Source organism: Xiphias gladius, chromosome 20 (assembly GCF_016859285.1).
Source record: "Xiphias gladius isolate SHS-SW01 ecotype Sanya breed wild chromosome 20, ASM1685928v1, whole genome shotgun sequence".
Classification (NCBI taxonomy): domain Eukaryota; kingdom Metazoa; phylum Chordata; class Actinopteri; order Istiophoriformes; family Xiphiidae; genus Xiphias; species Xiphias gladius.
The window spans coordinates 10,971,374-10,995,500 of NC_053419.1; the positions used below are offsets into that span (position 1 = coordinate 10,971,374).

Here is a 24,127-nt window from a genome sequence, read left to right on the forward strand (position 1 = left end):
TCCAATCACAGGTGTCTGTCTCTCTTTCTGTCTGTCTGAAGTGTGAAGACAAAGTCCCTGAACCTCAAGCTGAAACTGTTTACTTGCTTATATAACAGACCAGGACAAAAGAAATCCACTGTAATCTCTCCAGAAAATGATTTGCAGTATCCCTAACCATTAAATTGCAGCCTTTGAGCCTTGGCACCTGTAATAGAATAGCAGCTAGCAGATAGCTGTGCAGCCTGGCAAAAAGACATGGGCACTGGGTACCTTGGCTAACAGACTCAAGCACAACAACACGGGAGTGTGTTGCTTCAAGAACCACATTAGGAGGGCTTAGTTCACTGTAATTCCTCAGTAAAGTTTCCATTGTAGAGGCTGCGCCAGCTCACATAACTAAAACCAAACACTGCTCGGGTAGTTCAAATATTCAACATAATTTTTAGACATGGAATGCTGTTTACCAAGTGCGGTCTGCAGCAGTAATGCACATTTTGACATGTTGTCTCTCCATGGTTTTCTGCTGTGGAAGTGAGCAGTGCTTGAGCAGCCACTATATTGTAACAGATTTGGGACTGGCGCCCTGCTGGACCAGACAGGCAGCAGGGTGCTGGCATCACATGCCGGCTCTGGTGCCAGGATGAACTGGAAACATGGGAAGAGGTAGTCGGATAGATGGTGAAAGTGCAGAGGAGCGGAGAGAGAATTGGGGTGTTAGATTGGGGACTGGAGAACGCGAAGATAAAAAGAGAAAGAAAGTGGGGAAGCAGAAAAGAAGACGGAGGTGCAGTTGATATGTTATAACCCCTGCCTGCGAGAGATACCTATCCTTACAATAAAGTTATAGCTAATTTAAGTAATGTAAAGGCCTAATTTCATGAATGTTATGCAGCTGTAGTATGTGTCTCAGTATTGAAGGTATTACTGTCCTCATCCAGTGTGGCATTACCGAAACCTGATACTCGTCATTGCCTAAATATCCTGAACAGAGGACAGGTCTCTGTGCATCTATAATTCATTCATGTGACTAGAACTAATGACACAGTGGCCTGGGTGGAATCAACCAAAATGTCTTTTCCAGACAGGACGCGATTGTCAAAGTGCAGGATCACATCCTGTCCGGAAGACCACCTCAGACATATTTGTGGTGAACATGAAAGGGATCCTCCCTTGTAATTACCATTCTCTCCCTGATGGCAAGTAATAGGCAAACACCATCAACGATTTAGAGCAACGCTGATATTCTTAGTTCTAACAACTATAAAGATTATGCATAGTTAGCAGCAAACCCAGAGTGTGAGTCCCCAGCAAATGGCTAGCTAATTCCCCAGCTGCTGTGTTTGGGATTATCACTGCACTGTCTGCTCTCTTTGTTTTAACATCTTTTCCACAACAATGAGCCCTGTGGGGAGTTAGGCGAGCCGGAAGAGCAGGGACGGAGATGGAGGATCGGGGAGGGGGGGGGTTACAGACAGCGATGCATTTAGTGGGATAATCTGGTATTTGTACAGAAGAAGTAAAATGTTGGGTAGACACCCTGCGGAGTGGTCTTGTTTTCTCGTTGGGGTTTAAGCTGTGGGCAGACGGGCGTGATCTTGGCAGTGAAGGTGATAACGATAAATATTGCCTCATTTTTGGGCCCTGGTGGTGTACAGTTTACGCCAACCAGAACGGAGGGAGGATAGTAAGGGAGGAAGAGTCAAGAGTGTGTTTTTGGTGGGCGGCTGGGGAGAATAATGAAGATAGGGACGGTGTTGTGAGGAAGACCGAGGGAGGCAGAGTGCAAGGCAGAGCTGTCGTTTCTCGCTTCATTGGTCAGGGATGCGGGGGCTGCAGAGAGGCACAGATGGGAAGAACTCTCCCGTTGCGTAACAGACACACACAGACCCAGGCTCACACACAAAGACACACAAACCTTGGTGTTTACTTGTATACCTTGAGGCTGCTTTGCCCTCAGCAAAAGGTGTGCACAGATGAGTTCCTGTGTTATAGCTTGTGATAATGTTCAAACTGAGGTTGAAGAAGAAAGATGTTTCCTGCCGGTGGTCGACCTGAGTCTGGAGACACCACACTCTCTCTGTGGAGTCACACCATCTTCTCTGCTCTCTTCTCTTCTCTTCTCTTCTCTTGCATGCCAACAACAGTAGTAATTGCTTCATGGTGTGTTTTGTTTATTTAATGTAGGGGGGAGGGCTCAGGATCAAAAGTTTACATGCTGAGCAGAGATTAGCAGGTCTTTTGTGCCTACGACAGAAAAACAGAACGACAAAATGAGTGAAAGATTAAAATAAAGATATCTCCCTGGAGTGTCATTCAGTGGGAAAGCAGAGATGCCTGGCAACAGTAAAAAAATGTTTGGAAGCAAAATCTTCAGCTGCCAACTTTTCATTTTTGAAGTGAATTGAAGAAACATGAGTGCGGCAATGTTACATTAAGTATTTGATCATTCTTGCTCAGTTAGACAACTGACAAGTCTCTTTCATGTCACCGTGACTCAATTTCTCATCTTTCCTACAAGTAAACCACTGAAATTGTGAAGACCATTCTCATTAAACGTAGAACACGAACACTGATTTTTAAAGAAGTACAAAAGTTCATAGTCATGCCACAAAATGAATAAAATGAAACCCAGAAAAGCAGTCAAAATGTTGCTCACACACAGGCAGTAGGGAAAGGTGGGAGAAAAATCTAATTTGTGGAAAGCTGAATGAGGATCAGATGGATTTTAACTGATAAAGCTCTCATCCTCTGAGGCTTAGCAGTGATAGCAGGCATGCCCAGTGGCCTTACTTAGAGAGTTCATCAACCCAACCACACACATATTACCTGCTGAAAGTTTAAGTGAGGTCATTAAACTGAAGAAAGGGAGCTTTCACTGCATTCCGCTATGAAATGGGTGGTAACCAAAAATGCTAAGTCTCTCCGTACGCTGTTTCCACTGACTCGTTTGAAGAGAGACCCGCCTCTAAAAGCAGTGAATACCTGTGGGTTTGTGTCTCTGAGGGCGGGGATGCCAAAACAGGACAGGCCTGAGAAAGCTTCAATGGTTGTTTTGTCCACGACCTCCATGTCCTTCACCCGGGTTGTGTCAGCGGCTGTAATTTTAGGCAGGCACAACCTCCTGTGCTCTCCAAGAGGTCTGTCCCTTCTGGTCTTCTGGTCTGGTCTTCTTCTTTTTAGCTTGCTAATATATGACCTAGTGAAGAGTAAAATAAATTATATGGAATACGGTTAACACCTGACACTCAATAAAACGCTGTTTAATAATGAAAACCGGGAAGATTTTTAATCATCATTTCACAAAAATAAGACAATATAACTCAAGTGACAAAACACTATGCCAAATACATTTTGCTAATGACCTAGTACGGTTAGCCAGGTTTGCATAATCTGATATTTCACATTACAAAAGTCTTTACTAGCTAATACGTTTCAATGGCACCACCTGATTTAGTTAATAGTTTGAAACTAGCCGGTAGTTGCGAGCTAGTTTAAAGTTCTTTTGGAAGGACTTTGTTTTGCACAGCCTCAGTAATGGATTTCCGAATAGCTGAGTGCAACCCAGTCCTGCTTCATAGTGAAATATACTGTTGAAACAATGGGTACATGTGGCATTTTTTCAATTATATTGAGCCCAGTTTAAACCGGTTTGTCTTTTGACCTAAAAATCGTCAAATCAAATCTTACTGGAAGTGCATGCATGTGTCATGCATGTGCATGTGTATTATAGCAAGACAAAAAAACAGTCACTCAGAAAAGGGCTTGGTGTCCCTGAGGGACCTTTGTGGATTAAAGCTGATGTCATCAGTGCTACACTGTGTGTTTCTGGGTATTTTTCTAAATATATTTGTTGCTTTACGTCGTGATGTGAAACACACACCCACGCTTACTTACTAGGAAATCAAAGTTGAGTGTGTGTGTGTCTATGTGTGTGTGTATGTGTGTTTGTCTGTCTCAGGAGATTTTCTGATCAGTGGAGATGACAGTTTGTAGCAGCAAGTGAGTGTGAGCAGGCTGCCAGAGAGCATCTGAGTCTGTGTATGTCTCTTCCTCTCGGAGCCTCGGTGTTTATGTGCAGTTGTGGCCTTTGGACCATGTGATTCAGTATGTTTTTCCGTGTTTGTGTGTGTGTGTGTGTGTGTGTGTGTGTGTGTGTGTGTGTGTGTGTGTATGCACGCATGTGCGTGTGCAGGGAGCGGGGGCAGAGGATGAAAAGGAAGAACGGGTATATACAGCTCACGAGACACTGAAAGAGATTTTGTCAGTGGTACCCCCGGCCAATCCCACATGCTCTACAGTAGTCCGGCCTGGCACAATGACCCCCTTTTCACACTGGGGGTTACTGTAGCTCTTAAAAAGGTTCAGTGTGTGCTGTTGAGTGAGTTTGGCAGTGAGAGCCTCGGTTACCTCAGCCGGCACAGAGAAGCTGCAGACTCACAATCGGGCCATAAGTGGTGGAAAGGAGAGGAGAGAAGCATGGGAGGATAAGAAGAAGAGGTTGAGTTGGAGGGAGGAGAGGGAAAGCAGATCTGCCTTTCTTGCCAGCTGGGTGCTCAGCTCAGCCTTTCATTGGGCTGGTGCAACCTGCTCGGACCAATTATGCAGGCACAAAAACGGTCCCTTTGTTCCCTTTGCTGTGATCAGTTATGGGGGAAGAAAACTTCCTTTCTGAGATAAAATGAAAAGCCTGTTTTTATTCATTCAAGGTTTGAGTTAGTTGGCTTGTTTTGCACTTTATGCTTTGATAAAAGTATATTTAACTGCATTCTATTATAAATAACAGCTCTAATGTTTATGAGTTGGTCTTGAACATTTATAGTTTAACACTGATACATTCATGCTGCGTAGTGGTTTTTTTTGTAGCACATTTGATATGACAGGGCATCATGCTCCCAGCGACAAGACCCTAGTCCGTTAGTAGTTTATTGACTTCTATGTAACACTTTAAAAAATTTAAATACAATTTAAAGTAATCAAAGTCAAACATTATGTCTGTGCAGTGGGCGGCTCCCCAGTTAGAGTCAAACTGCCTGGCTTGGTTTTGTGTGGCCGGAGCCACTAGTTTCAGCCCTACGCTCGACCTCGGACCTGTCGTTGTTCTGTGTGTGTCCACTGTCCATAAGCTTCAGGCCTGGGGAGAGTTTTGGACATAGGGTGAAGGGAAGCAGATTGGATGATCATTACTGGACACTGGAGACAGACACGCAAATGCAAACACACATGAACACACTCCAAGCCCTCCAAAGGGTAATTACTCTTCCCTGCTTCTGTTTATTTCTTCTCCTTTTTGTTTGTGCTTGTATATATCCTATGCCAACCATCCAGCCTCTGGTGAATGAAAGATCTTGTTCAGAAAAAAACAACAAAAAAAAAACCCTGGAAACAAATTCTGGTGACTCGTTTACCTCCATGTTTAGCTGCTGTGGGACAGCGGCCATCTTGGCTCTCTGTAACATGGCCCGTGTTTTCGCAGTCACTGAGCTCGTCCTCTGGATTGGCCACAGTGCAAGGGAACTGTGCTAGTTATTGCCCACCGCTAACCGCTCACCACAGGCCTCTGACCTTGTAGTGTAAGTGCTTGCTGGTGTGTGTTTTCTGGTTTTCTGTGTATCCAAGGTTAGCTGCAAGGGTTATTGATCACAGCCAGCTCTCTAAAGGACTGGGTTAAAATTGAGGGCTGGGGGGGTAGAGAGACCTGGTTTCTGGTTTCTGGATTAGACCACAAGGCAATATGGCGTCTATGAAGATAGATATCAGATTGACCCACACAGCTCTTAGAGCCCAGCAGAGCTGCATTCTGCTTTATTTGTCTAGATTTACTGGTGCTCTACTGTAGACATTAAAGGGTCACCACCTATTTTACACGTCTAAGTCAATTTAATATTCACAGAAAGTATTACTCAGCCAGTGAAAACAGTTGTATGATGTCTTCCGTAGGTCTGGAGAAGCTTTCTCAAGTCTAACAAAATGACTCAATTGATGTCGCTCGAATATCTCAGCTCGGGCCTTTTACAAAGATTAAAAGAACAGAATTTTCAACAGAAAGCCTGTGTTACAAGCTGCGATGAGATTCAAAGATGTGGACATTAACCACGTCAGTCAGTGCATCATGGGAGGTGTAGGAGCCAGTGTTTTTGGATCTTTTGACCCATGTCAGTCCCTCATCTTTGTGGAAGTGCAATAATTCCATTGCTGGAGTGCTCCTTTAACACCATAATTATTAAAAACATTGTATGTTTAACAAAGCAAGACTTCTGACACCTGTATTTTCAGACATGATCTGAGCCTGGAGGGCAGGTGAAAAATAATCAAGAGAAATGTACATACAGCAGAAATACATTAAAGAGGCAAATACACCGTACAAAGAATATGCAAAGAGTACACGTTGCAAACTTGCTCTTTCCATCACATTCACGGAGTTCCTAGTGAAAGCTGTTTCAGTTATGAATGGGACGTGCAGATAAAGAGAGACCAAATAAACAAGATGGATTTTGGGCTGCAGTTTAGATCCAGAAAGGTCAATTAATAATGTGATTATTGCAATATTTTAAACATTCTCTTTGAATGATTGACATGAGCTTGTAAGCTTGTACACATGTACAATTGAAAGCCCAGTGATATCTTCTCTGGATTAAAGGGCAACAGAAACCTGTCTAGTCATGCAAACATGTAAACCTTAATCTCCAGTCTTTAGTCTGGGAATTAGAAGATGCCTAACAATCAGATTACCAGTACTTTTTTTTTTTTCCTCATGTAAGACAGCTCACATCACACTGCACTTATTACAGCACTAATGCATGATGTCCTATATATTGCATTTAGGATTATCATCACTCACAAGTCAGCACTGGCATGCATGTACGTTTAACTACTTATGTGCACATGAGAGGTTGACAAAACTGAATAATGTTGTACATAAACAATAATTTCCTCAGCCAAAAATGAGGTACAAGTATAGTGTACACTGACTAAATAATGATAATGTGTGATGGTGGTTTGTGTTTAGACATTTAGTCTGATTACACTCGCACTGAGTGGATATTCCAGGCTTTAAGAAAATTAACATGTATCAAATGGAGCTTTTCTTTCATTTAATGAGGCATTCTCTCTCTTATTTCCCACCTCATTTCTCCCCTAAAGCTCTTCTGTCTTCTCTCTCACTTTATTATTCCTCTTTTCTCCTTCTCGTCTTTCTTTTTCCAATTTATCTCTCTCTCTCTTTCTCCACCTCCTTCTCTCCATCCATGGTCCATTCAGCCAGCTGCTTCTAGTTTCCTTCGCTTGCAGCCAATTAAAGGTGCATCACCTCTCCATCTTTGTTCCATCTTTCCGCGGCTTCTCCACCGAGCAAGGGGAAAAGCAGGGGGAGATCAAAGAAACCTACCCCCTCCTGCAGGAGCGAGCAGGCTCTCTTTGTAATTATCCAATAGGGGTTTAACTGACGAATGCCTATAAAACAACTCAATCAATGCCAAATGTCTCTGTCTTGTTACAGAACAGTACAGACTTCTGGGTCTATTCCCCTGTGCTTGCACGGCTGATTCTCTCACAGTCTCAGTCTCTCTGTTTTCTCTCTTCGTTAACTCATGTCTGTGTTTCCTTCTTCTGTTTGTTCATAATGTACATTTGTTACATGTATATTCAATCTGTGCAGCTGTATGGTTTGTATGTGCACACAGACAGTAAAAAGCTTATAAATCTTCGTAAAGTTGGTTTAGTTGACTTGAATGGAGTTAACCTCGGCTTACTGTCAGTAGTAAGGATTGTGGCTCACTAAGGGTTAAGCTATACATAGGATGTAGTATTATTCCCTGTCCTTCTCGTCAGGTATATTCCTGGAATCCCTCTGTCTTTTGGCTTAGATTGCAAGGCAAAAAAATCTCCCATTTTCCAAATGCTGGGAAATGAGCATAATTCAAAAGAGTGAGACACCAAAAAAAAAAAAAATCATGCATGCAAATAATAAGAAATATCACGCACCTGTACTTAGAGATGAATGGTTAAAGGTTACAGAAAATTCATCACAGAAATTCAGAAATACCGACAAATGAATATAAATATTCTTTATTGTCTTTTAGTGAGCACAGCTAGCTTGTTTAGCAAAAATTGTAGGTGATAATTGTTAGTGAAATTTCACATTTGCATCACCTGATTCTATCCTGTCTTCTACAAGAGAAGCAGAGAAGGTTTATAGTTTGCCCATCCAATCCCAGTACAGCACAAATTCAGGCCCAAAACCTGACAAAGACCTTGATGGTCAAAACATTCCCTCATTAAATGCTTGGGAGCTTGTAATATCCAGTGTAGGTACTACCCCTCTTTTTCCTTTGCTAGAAGAGAAGCACAGGAGTCGTCAGTGCACCTGAAGTTGTTTCCACAGCGAAGCTGAAAGGCTGGAGAAGGAGGAGGAAGTGCTTCAGAGCTTATTAGCGTTCTGCAGCTAAAAATGAAGAGCTACAGGATGAGACACCTTGTCCTCTTCCCCTCTGCCAGACAGGACACATGCACGGACATACTCTCTCTCAAACTCTGTCTGCGTCTCTTAATCAAATGCACAAGCATGGCAGCAGATATAATGTATTTCTCTCACTGCAGACATGTTGCTTGGACCGGGGGTTTGGGTTCAGTAGCATTTTATCAAACCTGAATCCAGTGTGGAGTCCATCTTTCAAATCTGAATCAACATCTGACTCACTGAAAGAACAGGTGTGGCTTTTCAAATTTTCAGTCCACCTCTTCCAAAGAAAAGAACTCCACCAAACTAACTGGTAAAATCGGGGCAGTGACACTGTCAGGGAGCGATCAGAGAGATTGCTTCCGCGCTCTGTCGGTGTTGCTGAGCTGCAGAAGCACCTGGATGACTCCTGATTGTAGACTGGTGTTTCTTTCTCTAAGAAAGGACCTTTGGCTAAGTGCAGACAGCAGATTTCAGCGAGTACCTTTACTAGACAAAAGCAACTGTCAGCTTTAATTAAAATTGAGAAGCCTGCTACCTTGCCACCTCTCCACAGCAAGATATGTTTTGGATCATATTTGAACTAAAAAATCTATATTATAAAAAAAGTTACACACTGTAACTTTAAGTTTTCTAACGTTATTCTTTGCTGGCTAATTAAATAAGAGTGAGGAGAGACAAAAGAGTCTGTTAGGGTTCATTATTGCTCAAACTTGGTGATCAGGTGTATTTACCAACCTGGAGCTGTCTGAACCCAGCCCCCACGCCTACCTTGGACACACACACACACACACAAAGCAAAGAACTCTATACAGCCAGCCAGTCCCTCTTCTACCTTTACTGCTACACTCTGGGCCTTCTGCCTCCTTTGGGCCCGTCACCTCTCTCTCTCTCGCTCTCTCTCTCTCGCTCTCTCTCTCTGTGCCCGTCTCTTTCCCTTCCCTCAGGCTTTTTGTTATCAGACTTTGTTTGCACTGGGCAGATGGGTTTGCTCAATAAATGGTAGTAGTTAAGGGCTGCCTGGGCTATTAAACGTGGAGGTGTGTGTGTGTGTGTGTGTGTGTGGGTGTGCATATATGTGTGTGTGTTTTAGGATTTGGGGGGGCCATCCTGCTGTGTGAGTAAGAAGTAGAGAGGTTGTAGTTGTGAGCCTGCAGAATGAGGAAGCTATGCTATAAAAATAATGCACAATCAAACTAATGTGTAACGTGGCTGGCTGCGGATCAGCGCTGCAGCTGGCTGCTTCTGTCCGCTACTTCAGTCAGGAGCAGGATAAAAAGAAAATCTCTCAAACTGAACGATCGATTTAGAGGAAGAGCGGAATCTGTCATGTCTTAATAGACATTTGTTAAAAAAACCCTTTTACCAGATGTGACGAAGTTTGATTTCCATTATACCTTCTCTGACTCTGACTCCTTTTATTGTCTGTTATTTGTTGAGCCGCTTGTTGCAGAGGGACTGGATAACTGTAGGCTCCTGGGGAAGATCAGATTTCATGTTGCGATCTGCCTCCCTCCCCTTCCTTCTCTCTCTTTTCACTGAATGCCCTTCGGTAACGTCCCTCCTTCTGTGATATCTCTTTTATGTCACTTAATATCCTTTTCTCTATCCCCTTGACCGTTTCTCTCTGTCTCTGCCTGCCTCCTTCACTCAGTGCGGTTCAGCCTGGAGCACACTTTACAATATAAAGGCTGATTTTAAGCCCAATTTGGCCATGACAACTGATTTTCAAGTCTATGGAGGGACTGCGCTTGTTACATTACTACAAATGGTCTCCAAACATTATCTTTGGGATTTTAATTTGTTGCCTCTCACTTCAGACACAGTCATGATTATATCAAATGTGATCCAATATAGCAGCTGAGTTCTGGATGAATCTGAATGTAATTTGAGCAGGTTAACAGAAATGTGAAATCGGCAATTGGCAAAAATTGGTCATTCAATGTGTGACTCGGGTCTTTTCACACTCAGACTGAAATTTAAAAACCTTTTATCCACAGCCGTATCGTCCCCTTCTATTTTTGTTAGCCCGCTTTTCTTCTGACAGGCAGCAGAATCCAAGTCAGCAGCTCTCGGTCCGATTCTCCTTGTACGTACCTACCCGGGAGCAAAATGGAGATGAGAAATTCAACTCTCTAGCTTTTCCAGCTCAACCTGTGCCCCCAGAAAAGCACTTAAAACACACATTTTTTTAAAGTGAAAAATAGTTTACATAACTTTAAAATGTTGCAGGGGCTCAACACGGCTTAGCAACCACCCTGGATAGTTTCTCTCTGAGTTAAGCAAATTTCTGGTTAGGCCCGCAATCTGTAAGTCTTGAACAGAAACCTTGTGCAAATAACCCTGACTGCATGATACCAGGGCCATACTGAAGGCGTGAGATGTTTGCTGTGGGCTGATACTTTGTCTAAGATGGCTAAAATCCAAATGGGCAATTTGACTTAAACATGAGCACATGTTTATGTTACTAGCACATCAAAAATGAGACCAGGAGCACGGGGGATAACCCCCCTTTGACACCCTGGTGTGCAAAATTTGAAAAAAGATGTTAAACAAAACACACTCAGCAGCTGACTGGGAACTTCACCTGACACTGACTTGGGCGAGTACATTATTTCTCTATGGTGAAAGAACAAAACTGGGAGAGAGAGAGCTGTTTGCGAACCCAGGATGAAGAGAATATGAAGTGATTCCACATGTGCTGCTTTTGTTGTGGGATTTGGAGTTTCCTCCGTAGTGTCCACATGGTGTCCACATGGTCAAAACAGTCCCACTTTAGGAAGTTCTTTTCTTCTGATATCTGCTTCTTTCTCTCATTCTTTGTCAGTTCTTTGCACTTTCTTGTCACTCTGTTTTCCTTTTGTCTCCTCCAGCGCTCCAGTTTTACATATCTGCCTGTGTCATTGTCGCTGCAGCTCTCTCCTTTGGCCCACTTTATAGGCCTATAAATGGCAGAGTGTGCTCCATGCCGAGTGGTGGTGATTGGCTTGGGAGTGACAGCTCAAGCAGTGGTTTCTCTTGTCACATCCGTAAGGGGGACGTACAGTAGCTTGCCTTGTTGAATTTTGCTGTGTGTCATGTGTGTCCAAAAGTGTGTAGCCCAAGGAAGGTTTTTAGAAATTAAACTTAAAATGTACCAATAGCCTCCTGAATAATGTAGGCATTACCACATTGTAATCATTTCTAATTACCTCTTTGTACTGTATGTCTCTGTTGTACATCACTTCTCCTTCTTTTCCTCCCCTACAAGAATACACAAAAACACAAATACAGATATTTAGAAACAAACTTACCCTCTCCTACGCATGTAGAGCTGAATACATACCCACTAACTGACCGCTGAATTTTGATAAAAGGGCTTGATTGCTCGCCAGCACACACCACTCTGCCTCCCCGTCTATTCCCTTTCCCCCGTGTCATCCATTATTGATGCCGTAGCCCAAAAAAATGGAAACTGACTGTTGTGACACAAGGGCGTCATTTTCCGCACTCCTCACCTAGTAGCCAGCTCCCGATGTCTACACACCCTCGTTTCACACAAACGAACACACTCACACAGGCACGCACATGCTCATGTATGCACAGTTACCCACACCCTAATCTGATGGCTAAACCAGTATTGACAGGATAATGGAGATGTAGGTAGTAAGCTGAGAAAATGTCGACTTCCTCCTCCAGTGCTTCTCAGCGGGACGGCATGTTCTGGTCCCATGATGCTAACAAGTCTAGGGCTGCAACTAATGACTATTTTCATCATCAATTAACCTGTTGATTATTTTTATGTATTACTCCTATAATCTATAAAATGCTAAAAAAATTTACAAATTCTTAGAGCCCACAGTGATGTCTTCAGTTTTCTTTTATTTTTTTCCTAATGACCAACAGTCCAAGAGCTTAAGACTTTTAATTCACTCTAAATATTTAGCTGCAAAGCCTCATATTTGAGAAGCAGAAACCAGAGAACACTTGGCATTTTTCCCCTGCATTTTTTTTCTTGCATTACCTGCAGCCAAATAATTCAAAATACAGTCAATGTTAACAGTATCAGTATGGGACGTTAAAATGCTATTCTGTTCAGAGGACAAGCCTGTAAAGTAAAGTCCTGCTGCATGTGTCATGAGTCACATAATCACAAACACTGTATGTGCAGCCAAGGACCTGAATTATTGTGCAACACAATGACTTTCACACCATTGCATGAGTGTGCTCTTGTTTGACCTTTTTGTGTTTAGAATGCTGCGCTTTAATTCCATGACACAAATCAACAAGATTTACATTGCCCGTCACAGTGTTGAGCACTATTGTGGAATAGCGTTCATACTGTACGTTTTATGAGGCAAGAACTGTTTGCTCTGACTCTTGACTCTAAACTCTAAATAGTCTTGTATCTAACAACACAGCGCCCCTAGACAGTCAATTACAAGCAGTCTAATCACAGCAGATGACAAACAGTATACACAGCAGTGTAAATAGCACTATGGTAGGCTAGGCTATATGCTTACTCACATGGCTCCATTTGTCAGATGTAATTTCAGGTTAGTCACTTATCATGTGAAACAGAGACAAATTTCTAATTGACTATAAGCTAGAAGTAGTCTGTTTTGTATATTTTCCCACTCCGCAGACTGGGATAAAAATGTATCCAACTTAATTTAATACAGTGCTGTGTTGCTTTTGCAATTTTTCTGTGTTTTCTGTATTTCTGTGCTTTTTTTGCAATTTAACCCCTTTTATAGTTTATTAAATTGAAACCCTGATTGTGTTTCAGCTTTTATTTTCTTATTTGATTTGAGTGAGAGAGAAGTTTGTACATGTGGACAGACGAAATGGCTTTTTCAGGGCTGAGGATAGTTTCTGATTCAGTGTCTCATTGGACATCCACAGTGTGAGAGATTAATGTCTGGTTGGACAGTCCCGAAGAGAGAATTATTTCTGATTAAACATCTCGAAAAGAGAAAGTAATATCTGACTGGCCATCCACAGAAGCAGCTCAGTCACTATTTAAATGTCCTCAGAGGGATGAAGAGCAGCTACAGTGCTGTGACTAATGATTGACATGGTGTCGCCCCCCGCCCCCTCTCTGCAGTGAATTGGACGGTGGCCAGAGGACAAGGTGTCTTGAAGAATCCCTGTATCACCAGAGAAGCTTTGGCATAGCACAAATGTACACATACACATAACAATACAGACAACACAGAAAACCTCACACCAAGTATTATCTACTCTAGACACCCAGTTTCTCCCGCTTTAGGCCTAATCATGGGATCTTGCTTTAAACACAAAGAAAGAAGATACTGCTCTTAGGTTGTATTCACTTGTAGTGCAAACACACTTCATGTAAACAACAGACTGGCCCCTCAGTTGAAACGCTGTTCTTGTTTGAGAGCTGCTTCACCCATCTGCACTGTGTTTGGTCTCAGAGGGCTGCCACTCCTTGCTGTTGATGTCGGTTAATATGTGGGTACAAATGTGTTGTTGTATTTAATGTGTGTGTGTGTGTGTCTGTGTCTGTGTGTGTGTGGTTTTGCTAGTTTTTCCCAGTTCTGCCTTGAGGATGAAAACGGAAAAGGATCTATACGAAGACCTGTGGTGCCCGCAGTCTGCACTCCGGGCCAGAGGAGAGTGGGATAATTTTATTACTGTTGTGCCATGCCAAGACATATTCATAACTCTATTGATTACTTAAGTGATTCCATGGCAAGGGCACTCATCAGAGGACCTCTATAAATCTTTCAGCAGAAGATGGCTGAACCATTTTCTGAAGGATATGACTGTACCCTGAATCGGTGGCAGTTAGGCAGACATGTTGCATGGTGGTGGGACTATCCTTTACCCTCACAAGCTTTCACCTGGCTGGAGTCTTCCCTTCCAGTTACAATATTCTGCAACCAAATGTTTTTAAAAAGTGCCACACACGTCCTCCTGGGCTTGGAGAAATAGTGCAATAGTTACTTGCACTTGCATCCAGCTGGGAGTACGATCTCTTGACTGGCGGAGCCTATTTGGCTGTTTAAAACAAGTACATGAAAAAAAGCAACCAACTTCCGAGAGAATGCTTCCAGGGAACCAAACAGATGGCTGGACTGTGTGAGGAGATGTAGTGATCCACACAGTGGAAACTTCCAGTGTTTTACACTGACACAATTAGCTGTAATTAATTGAATTAACCTGCCAAGGTAGCGGAGGCTTCCGTGAAAAAACACAACGCAGACAGAATCAGATTCATCTCTGCCAGACACATCGCGGCATCTTCAAGGTCTCTGTTGTTCCACTGAAGGAAACAGATGTTTTAGTTTTATTGAAGTGTGTGTGTGTGTGTTTGGATGAGAACTCAAGTGAGGATGTTTAAGTGCGTGTGTGCGTTTGACTGTGTGCATGTTTGCATGACAGTATGAACGTCCAAAAGCTGCATGCAGCTGTGCTGGAAAACCCTGCTGACACCAAAGAGGTGTCTCCCTGTCTCACTCGCCCTGTGAAAACAGGAGCCTTGTGACTGATAATTGTATAACTGTCACTGTTACCATGGTTACATTCTATCAAGTCCAGGACACACTGTGGTCTCTTGTCTTTCCTTGAAGTCCAAATTAGCTTAAAGTCTCGGTGGAAAGAAAGTTAGTGTCTTCAGCTACTGTAATGTGATGATGCTGTTAGGTGTTACGAGAGGGATTTAAATCAAGTCCTCTAGATTTGATTGGATGACTCAAAATTAGGCTTAATGGTTATGGAGTGATTCGGAGTTGTAGATTAGTGTTTAGCCTCAACCCACACATCCCTCAACCTGTAGTTAAACCAGGGGAAAATGACTAAATTAGACTTCAAACACATTCTTTGGAAACATACACAAAGATATAGCCGACTGACATCCAAAGACACACCTCCTACTATGATACTGCACAGCTAATTTTTTAGGAAATTATGAGAAAAGCTTTTAGGAAATTAGCTAGAAAATACAGAACCTGTAACATATAACAAGAGATAACTAGGAGGACAAGGACACAGGGTTGTTTTTATTTCAGTGTGTCTTTAAGGTGCATTAAAACTGAATGAGATGCAAATTTTAGCTGCTTTTATTGTTTTTATTGGTCAAATTTGACCACTGGCCCATGTTCCAACTATACAGACGTTAGGTATAACTACTGTACATAATAACGCCCTGATTATGGTCACACATTTTTCTCTCAAGTTGAATCATTTTCGACTTACACGGATGCTTTTTTTTGCCTCAGTTCAGAGCCTCTACATTGAATTTGAGTCTGTTCACATCCACTGAGGTTTTTTCACTTCTCTCCAAAATTTACTTCACCAAAGCACCTCAAGTCTGCACCAGTTTGTGAATCCCGTTTCAACATAATAAAATGTACAGAGTGAGTTTTCCTTACTTGTCCTATCAGCAGGATAGGACAAGCACACGCTCTGTGCTGCGTGTGTGTGTGTGAATGCATGTCAGGGGAAAGGAGAGGTTGTGTTAGCTTTGATTAGCATCCATCGGCTTCCAGTCGATGCTGTTTGCCCTGCTGTCGGTTGGCCTGTCAGTCGGTATGGTAATATGCCAGCCACAGAAAAGCAGCGCTAGTGGATTAACTGTCAGTCATATGTGAGGATGAGATCAAAAAAAAGAAAAAAAAAAAAAGGTTAGGAAAGCCAAAATGCAGGTGTGTTTCTGCAGCTCTCCAGTGTTATTCAGGACTGGACAGACCTATATGCAGACACAGACTAAGAAACACATGCATGCTGGAAACAACTGCGATGCATCTGACTTGGACACGTAAAGAGGAAGTGCAAAACAGCCTGGCTCCGTCTTGACTCAAGATTAAGACTAATGTGGCATGTTTCCAGAAATACTGCAGGAGGCTGGAGTGTTGATCATAGTTACTAAATCTCTACTGCCTGTGACTGTGTATGTGTGTGTTAAAGGCTGCAAGATGATTTGTGGGAGAAATCTTGACAACGTGTCTGAGAAATCCACTGTGATGTAAAAAAGGGTCCGAACCATAGCGTAAATATTAGAATAATTGCAGTGCAGATGATGTTTTCTTTAATGTTAATATACTGTACTTTTTTTAGCCGAAGCACAAAGGACAATTTAAAATGCACAGGCTTGTGATTGACAATAATATATGGACATTTTTTGCCTTGGTTTCTCTGCCTCCTGTCTGTATGCTTCACCGTGTTTATTCTTTATATTTCTCTCTGTCACTGTACTTTTAGATTCATGTCCCAGTTGAGGCTCTTATGTAAGTGAATTAGCTGGCAATGTAGCGTTTCATTTTTCATGTGCCGTGTTAGTGATCAGAGACTAGCTGGCTTATATGTCATTGCTCTCCAGCAGAGGAGAAACATGAAGTTTAATGCAGCCGACTCTGGGATGAATCCGCAAACCTTTCTTGCTTTCTTTACCTCTGTGTGTCTCTTGCACTCTCTAGATCTAAATCTTTAAAAAATCTTTCCACCCCTTGTAGAGATAAAAATGCATCTTTGTTATCCTTTTTCACTAAGACAAACTGACTTCACGTGTTCCTCCTCTCACAATGCTCTAAGTACTATTACATCTCCACTCTATATGGTAAAGGTCTATATACAGCTTTGAGTGAGGATCGATGTTGTCATCCTACCATTTCACCAGGCTAATTCACAAATACTTAAGGTCAGTCAGACATGTGTGTGTGTGTTCATGCACTCAAAAGACGTGAAACAACATGTTAGAGGTATTGCTGAAGGTCTGAAGGACAAGACCTGTACAGTAGCACTTCTCAGAATGTCACTACTGAAACATAACAATCAATCAGAGTATATTTTAGAGCGTTACAGGTTAGATTGAATGTAATAGTGGATAGGCTACATCTAGGTTAAAGCATTATCCTATTCAGGTGGATAGATTGGTATTGACTGTGCGCCATTTTCTGTTGCCGTTTTTGTCCCAAGGCCAGACCTATGGGGAAAAAGAGCTATCTGCCAGTAAAAAGCCATTAACTCTCTTTCCCTCCGCAAAACAAAAAGTGCCGTCTCACTGCTTCGCCTTATTTTTAACTCACTCTGAAGTGGCAGCAGGGCAGGATTTGAGTGGAGATGATAAGCAGAAATTGTTAAAATCATCCTTGGTGAGAAAAGTTTTTCATCGTATAATATGAGCGAAAGAAACCCCGACTTAGAAGGAAATGTGTGCCATATTTGCAGGCTTAAAAAAAAATGTGTATGTGAGTAATTTTAAATCTGCAACAGCAGGAAACGAGCTGTAAACACAACATTGACATATTATCACCTTTTAAGTTGATACAGCAAACTTGTTAGAAAATACTTGCCTATTTATGGCAGATACAGAACAACATAAGCAGTTATTTGTACTTGTGTGTCTGGTCCAGTATTCACCAGTCTTTTTAGCTCTATTTTTGTTCTTCACTAACTCCTGAGAAAAATATCTGGCCATTTAGCTACTCATTGGTCCACTATGTTCGCCAGCTAGCTTAGCTGCGAAATTTAATCTGTCTGCCATTTGGCACAGGGCAGGTAGTGCAACTTATAATAGGTTTTGAGAGCTTTTTTGCTGAAAACAGCTACCTGCTGCAACCGAAAACAACAATATGAGAGCGGTGAGAGTGAACTAAAACAGTACCAAAACACTAAAACAATGAGCTGAAAGACGCTAATGCTCCGTAGAACTGAGGGAAACCGCAGAGTCAGGTGATGATTCCTTGTGGCTTTGTAACCTAATGTGACCCCTTTCACACAGTTTTTTAGCAAAATGAAAGGAAAATTCCATATTTCACGGAAGTGGTAGTTTGCCAACATAACAGCTAGCGTGGTTAGTTGGCTAGTTCATCTGCAGGTAGATCCCTATGCAGTTAGTTAGCTGATTCAGGAGGCTACTTTCTGTGGTTACTTTTGTTTGGACCATGAGACAAGTGTTTGAAATGACTTATGTCAAATTTAGGTTTATTTAGACAGCTTCATGAGTCTGACGCTGCTTGCTGCGATACAGAAGTGGTGATCGCAAAATTAGCACGACCCGTAACCAGAACAGCCACAGCCGAAGTTATGAGAATATGACCCAGATTGAAAAATGCTACACAGCTACTTTGCCACTGTTTTGGTCATTCTTATTTTATTTTTTCAGAGTCTTGTGGAGTCTTAAATTTATTTTAATTACTGAACCGCAGAGGTAAATGTTGATGTCTCAGCTTTCAAAAGGCTTTAAAGTGAAAAGCAGGATTGGTGCAGCAAGTAAATGATTCCTGCTCATCCTGAGGATTTAATGGCATTCATGGAGATGATATCTTATGTCTTTTAAAGAAAGCTAACAACACTTGTGTCTGGCCAATGTTAACTTGGTGCACTAATGTGGAAATTTTTAATATGGGTGTTTATCTGTGGTCGAGCCTGGACGACAGCATGCGCTACTGCTCATGCTTTGAAGTCAGATTTAGGCAGTGCTGCTATATTTTGACACTGATGTCACAGTCACTCCGTTTGTCTGTGCGAAGCTGATGCATGGATCTTAAGCAGAACATGTGACTGAATGGACAGCAGGGGTGGGACATTACATATTAGTGTGTGTGTGTGTACGTGCACGTGTTCATGTGTGTTCAATTGAATGAGAACAAGTCTATTTTCAATATGGCAGCATAATTTCAAGGCGTGGAACATCCACTGGCAAAGTAGAAAAAGATGGCAAAACAGATTTTTAAATAAACACATCGGATGAGTAATGAAGAAAGGGCCATAAAAGGCTTGCAGCCATAAGAGCCACCGTCACAAGAACAAATGCAAGTGAAGTGAAGTGAAGTATTTTCAGACTGGGACACAACATAAGCAGAGTTAATTGTGCTCAGGAGGCAAAGCCTGTTAAAGCATATTTAAGACATGTACCATTTGGTAATTCAAATGAAACAAGCCTGGGTCCCATATGGTTGTTAAAGCAACAATCTGGATAATGCAGGTACTAATTTGGATCTTAGTCATTTCTGTTGGACAGCAATGGTGGCCCTATTCATATTCCTCTTCATAGTTAGATACACTCTGACATGCTGCATGTACGTATGGGCCTTTCTGTTAAAAAATAATAGGAGTTTGGGTTTAAGAGACCTTTAGTGTCCTCACCTAGGGGAAATAGTGAAGTCGCATCTTCAAGCAGTTGCTAAATCAACAAGAGGTAATGTCAAAAATGTCAAATTTAAAAGTATCACACACAAGCATCAAAAAAGTCATTAAATAAAGAAGAACCAGGCATATATATAAATATCAAAAAGATACTGCAGACGTATGCAAGTGTAAATTGTGAATGTGACCTATTTAAACATAATGTCAAAAAAAGTCCTTTATCTGAGATTCTTTTGCCAAACTCAAAGATTAAACAAGTGATTATCAAGACTGCGACCTTCATGCTAAATGCTTTCTGAAATAGGCTGGACCCATAAAGGCCCTAATGCAGCTGATAATAGATAGCCTCAGACGACAACAAGGTTATCAATGAGTTGACGAAGTTGTACATTTTGCAGAGAGAGAGTGAGAGAATTTGTGGGCCGCAGACAGCCCCCCCCCCCCGATACCGCCATGAGACCTGTGTGCTGTGTTATTGATGACTTCAATTAGAGACTGAATCACCCCGAGAAGGCACTCACACCCTGCCTTACCTGTTTATTATTTCTCCATGCCATCTTTTCCTCATGAGTAATACAGCCCTCAGGTTACTCTCAGGGTGCAGTGATAAATACAAATTGTTGCTGAGGAGGCAGCAAACCAGCCAGACTGGATTTGGCTGAAAGGACCGGAAGAAAAAAAGTACGTTAACAAATTTTTCTTTCATGAATAGTACTTTTGACTATTTTCTATCTACTCATTTTGCTGTGTATTTTAGTGCTGAAATAATTAATCAATAAGACAAAATATTGAATATTTATTTGCAACAATGTTGATTTATCATTTAAGATGTTTTTCAAAACTTTTGCTGGCTTCTCAAAAATGAGAATCTGCTGTTTTTTCTCTCTTTTATATTTATGTAAATGGAGTTTCTATCTGTTTGTCAGACCAAACAAACCATTTGAAAATGTTGCCCTGTGCTCTCAACCATTGTAATAGGATTTTCTTTTCCTTTTTTTTTCGTTTTTTTTTTTTTTTTTTTTTTGTTACAGCTTTTTGAAATTTCATAGATGAAGCGATTAATTGAGCAATAATCAGCCTATTGCCTGATAATAACATTGATAATTAGTTGCAGTTGTAGCTCAGCTGCAATGATTAGCCAGCTGGAAAAGAGGAAAGGGCACAGCTGACGGAGATTCAGAGATAGAGCGCGAGGTGAAGATGAACTGAAGCACATGCTGCTTTCCCACGCCCCTCCCTATCTCCGCCGACACACATACACATCTTTCTCTCCTCTATCTCTTTTCTCTCTCTCTCACACACACACATTAACACACACACCTACAGCCTCACACTTAATTGGTTTATGGGTGACTTGCTGATCATTTTGGTGGGCAGTTGCAGCAACACTGGTCTACTGACGGTGAAAAGTGGGTCAAACGAGGGTCTTGTCCCATTTTTTTTTGGGGAGCTATTATTTGTTCTCACTCGAGTGTGGCGAGGCCCCGCCGTCCTTTGTCTCACTTCTCAGCGGATAATGGTTACTCTCCGTCTCTCTCTGTCGCCACCTCTCTGCCTCTCTCCCTGTCCGTCCTTGACCACTGGTTGACTCATTATTGCCTCAGGCTCATTGCCAAAGGCTCACGACTCCGAGCTAAAAGGTTACTTACTTTGGCTAGTGCAGCTGAAGAGGGTGTGTGAGATCTTACTGCACTGACAATAGTGTGTCAACTTTTGTGGGAGCCTTTAGACTTACATGTGTTTATTTTCCAATTTTACTGCCAAATAGTGGTTTTGAGAGATACTTAAAAAATACTTTAAATGACCTGCACCTGAACTTGCTGCAACAAAATTCTATACTTCTATACTTGTACTTAAGTAAAATTTTAAATGCAGGATTTTTACTTGTAACAGAGCATTTTCACACGGTGGCCCTGCGGATAAATACTTCTTTAACCACTGGAAACTATCTATGCATGTTTGACTAGAAAGAGGTGTCCATGTAAAATAGCAGTACTAATCTAGGATGCATGTTAATTATGAAATGTTGTGTTTAATGCATAAGTTTAACTTCTTTAAAAGTCCTCTGCTTTAAGTTAAATGTTAGTAGCAACTGCAGCTGCACTGTAGTAACTGAAGTGCATGTGTTGTCATCTTGCCAAGCTTGTCAAAATAAGCTGAAAATATAATTGATTGATTTTGATTGATAGAATTGATGCCTGTCTAGAGAGCTGTTCTGATGAAAGCTGATGATTTGTTATGTTTTTACCCCCTTTTTTTTCCCGCCGTAGAGTTGTGTAGAGCTGCTCCTTGCAGCGCTCTGAGACAGAACTGTTACTCACAGAACCACGAGTATAAATACAGAATGTCCTTACACTTCTGTCACTAAATTGGTTAAATTGTTTCCATGCACACGGTCGAGCTGGTGCTTTCCTACATGTATCTTTACGCAGCCTGTCTGACAAGTCTAATGACACACACAAGCACACACATAAACTACTTCTTCTACTCTCACAGTCAGACATTCTGCATACAAGATGTGGGTCAGACATCGCCTCTGATTGACTTGTTTGTGTTTGTGGCCTCTGTGTCCCGGTGATATCGCAACAGTGGCACCATGTTATCTGTTTCTGCAAGTTGTCAGTAAGACAGGTCTCCTGTAGCACCATAAGAAGGTTGCTTGTGTTATCAGATACGGGGGGTTATGGGAGCATTAGCACAAACGACATGCTGTGATATCAGACAATAAGGAGTGTATGTGGATTTAGGTTCACAAACTTGCATTCTGGATGAATATGTACGTCCAAACTTAACAAAAAAAAACCCTTCGGTGTTTTTGGCTTCCCATCATGCAATATTCATGTGTAGCAGAGACAAAGAGTCTGTCTGACTTTGTGCCCTTCTGCCTGTATGTCTGTCTGTTGTGTCTGCCAGTTGAGACCACTGCAGACAGTTAGTTTTAGTGACTTTGTGTCTGGTGATTAAGGTGTGTGTCTGCAGTCTTTGCTTGCGTGCGTGCGGTGTGTGGTTCTCTTTGTTAAATGCTTGTCTGTGCACAGTGCATCATAGAGCTACATTTTTCTACATTGTCCATCTGGTTGGTCACAATCATTTAGACAGTTTTGACATTTCAGTCACCTGGTAGTTTAGATTATTCACAGATTCACACACTAGTTCACAAGTGGTCACTTTGCATTATATGGCCTTCATTTGAAGGAAGACAACACACATAACAGATTCTCTGAGCAATGTTTAGACAGTATGTAGTAACTGGGAAAATAAACGGCCGATTCCAAACTTGATCCTAAAACCAAACCCAGACAAAGACAGAGAGTTGACAAGAGCTTCATGAGACATGAAAATAATTATCCCCACTTAAACATTTCAACACCCAGAAAACAGACAGTGTCATATGAAATGTGGTTTATGTGGCTAGAGTTGTGGTTCTTGTTTTTTTTTCTTCTTCTGTGTTAAATGTGTGTGTGTGTGTGTGTGTGTGTGTGTGCGTGTGTGTGCGTGTACGCGTGCATGTGTCTGTGTAGGAGTAATATTAACTCAGACACAGTAAGTCTTATGACTCATTGTATCTGTCTGGTGAGAGTTTATCTTATTTGTTCCAACAGAGGTTAACAACATGGTATACCCAGCTACAGATGTTAGCTGTTGTTTATGACCTAAACTGTTTTTTTGTTTTTGTTTTTTATAGTGTTCACATGTCTTCTGTTACACTGATTGGAAAAACAGCCACAGGTTTTTAAGGAATGACCTTGGATTGTCTCTAACAAGTCAGCCTCCTGTTTACTCTCAGTTATTAAAATTCAGTGTCAGTTTTTAGTTGCGTCAGCTTGACAGTTGTAATAGAAATACACAACATGCTTTGCAAACACGCAGTATATCTGAGAAATTGAAAACATTGTACAATCATCAGGAGGCCGAACAGAAAATGAATGTCAAATAAAAAGTACAATGTAATATTAAAACTACAATATAGCACAATGGTGCGACGCCATCTTGGTTGCTTCAGTATTTGTCTTTCTTCCACATTTGTCTTGCTACTGAGTTTTGAGGGGACCTTGTACAGCAGTTCATTACATCGTAGCCCTGCATTCATGGTAAGCAATCGACTGTTCACTTAACTTCTGATGTAGAGAACAATGGAAAAATGTGAATTAGGATTTTTATTTTCAATTCCTTTCTCACTCATGATTGCGGTTTGTGTGTGCGTTCAGCGCTGCATTGTCTAGAGACTCTCTGCTACCCTGCTTACCACCCAGCGAGCCTTGCATGTATGTGTGTGTACGTGTATGCTGATGTGAGCGCTCATTCGAACAGAGCAGCAGGGCTGACTATGGCTGAGTTATCCAGTTCCATATGAACATATATACAAAATAATCTCAACAAACAAACAACCACAGACACACACATATACCTGGACGTACAGATATACATATATTTAAAACAAGATATATATTTAGATATTTAGAAACAAGATACATAAACGTCCTCGCCCCTCTGTCTCCTTTCTCTCTCTCCATCAGTCAGACGCTCTGGTGGGCAGATTAGTGGAGCATATGACGTCCACAGGGGAATAGCTGCATTTGTGGCTCTGCAGAGTTG

At 41.7% G+C, this 24,127-nt stretch overlaps 1 protein-coding gene across 1 annotated transcript in view; it reads left to right on the forward strand.

Moving 5' to 3' along the window:
- bcr (BCR activator of RhoGEF and GTPase) overlaps window positions 1-24,127 on the forward strand; it is an 84,108-nt gene that overhangs the window by 2,963 nt on the left and 57,018 nt on the right. The window lies entirely within an intron of this gene.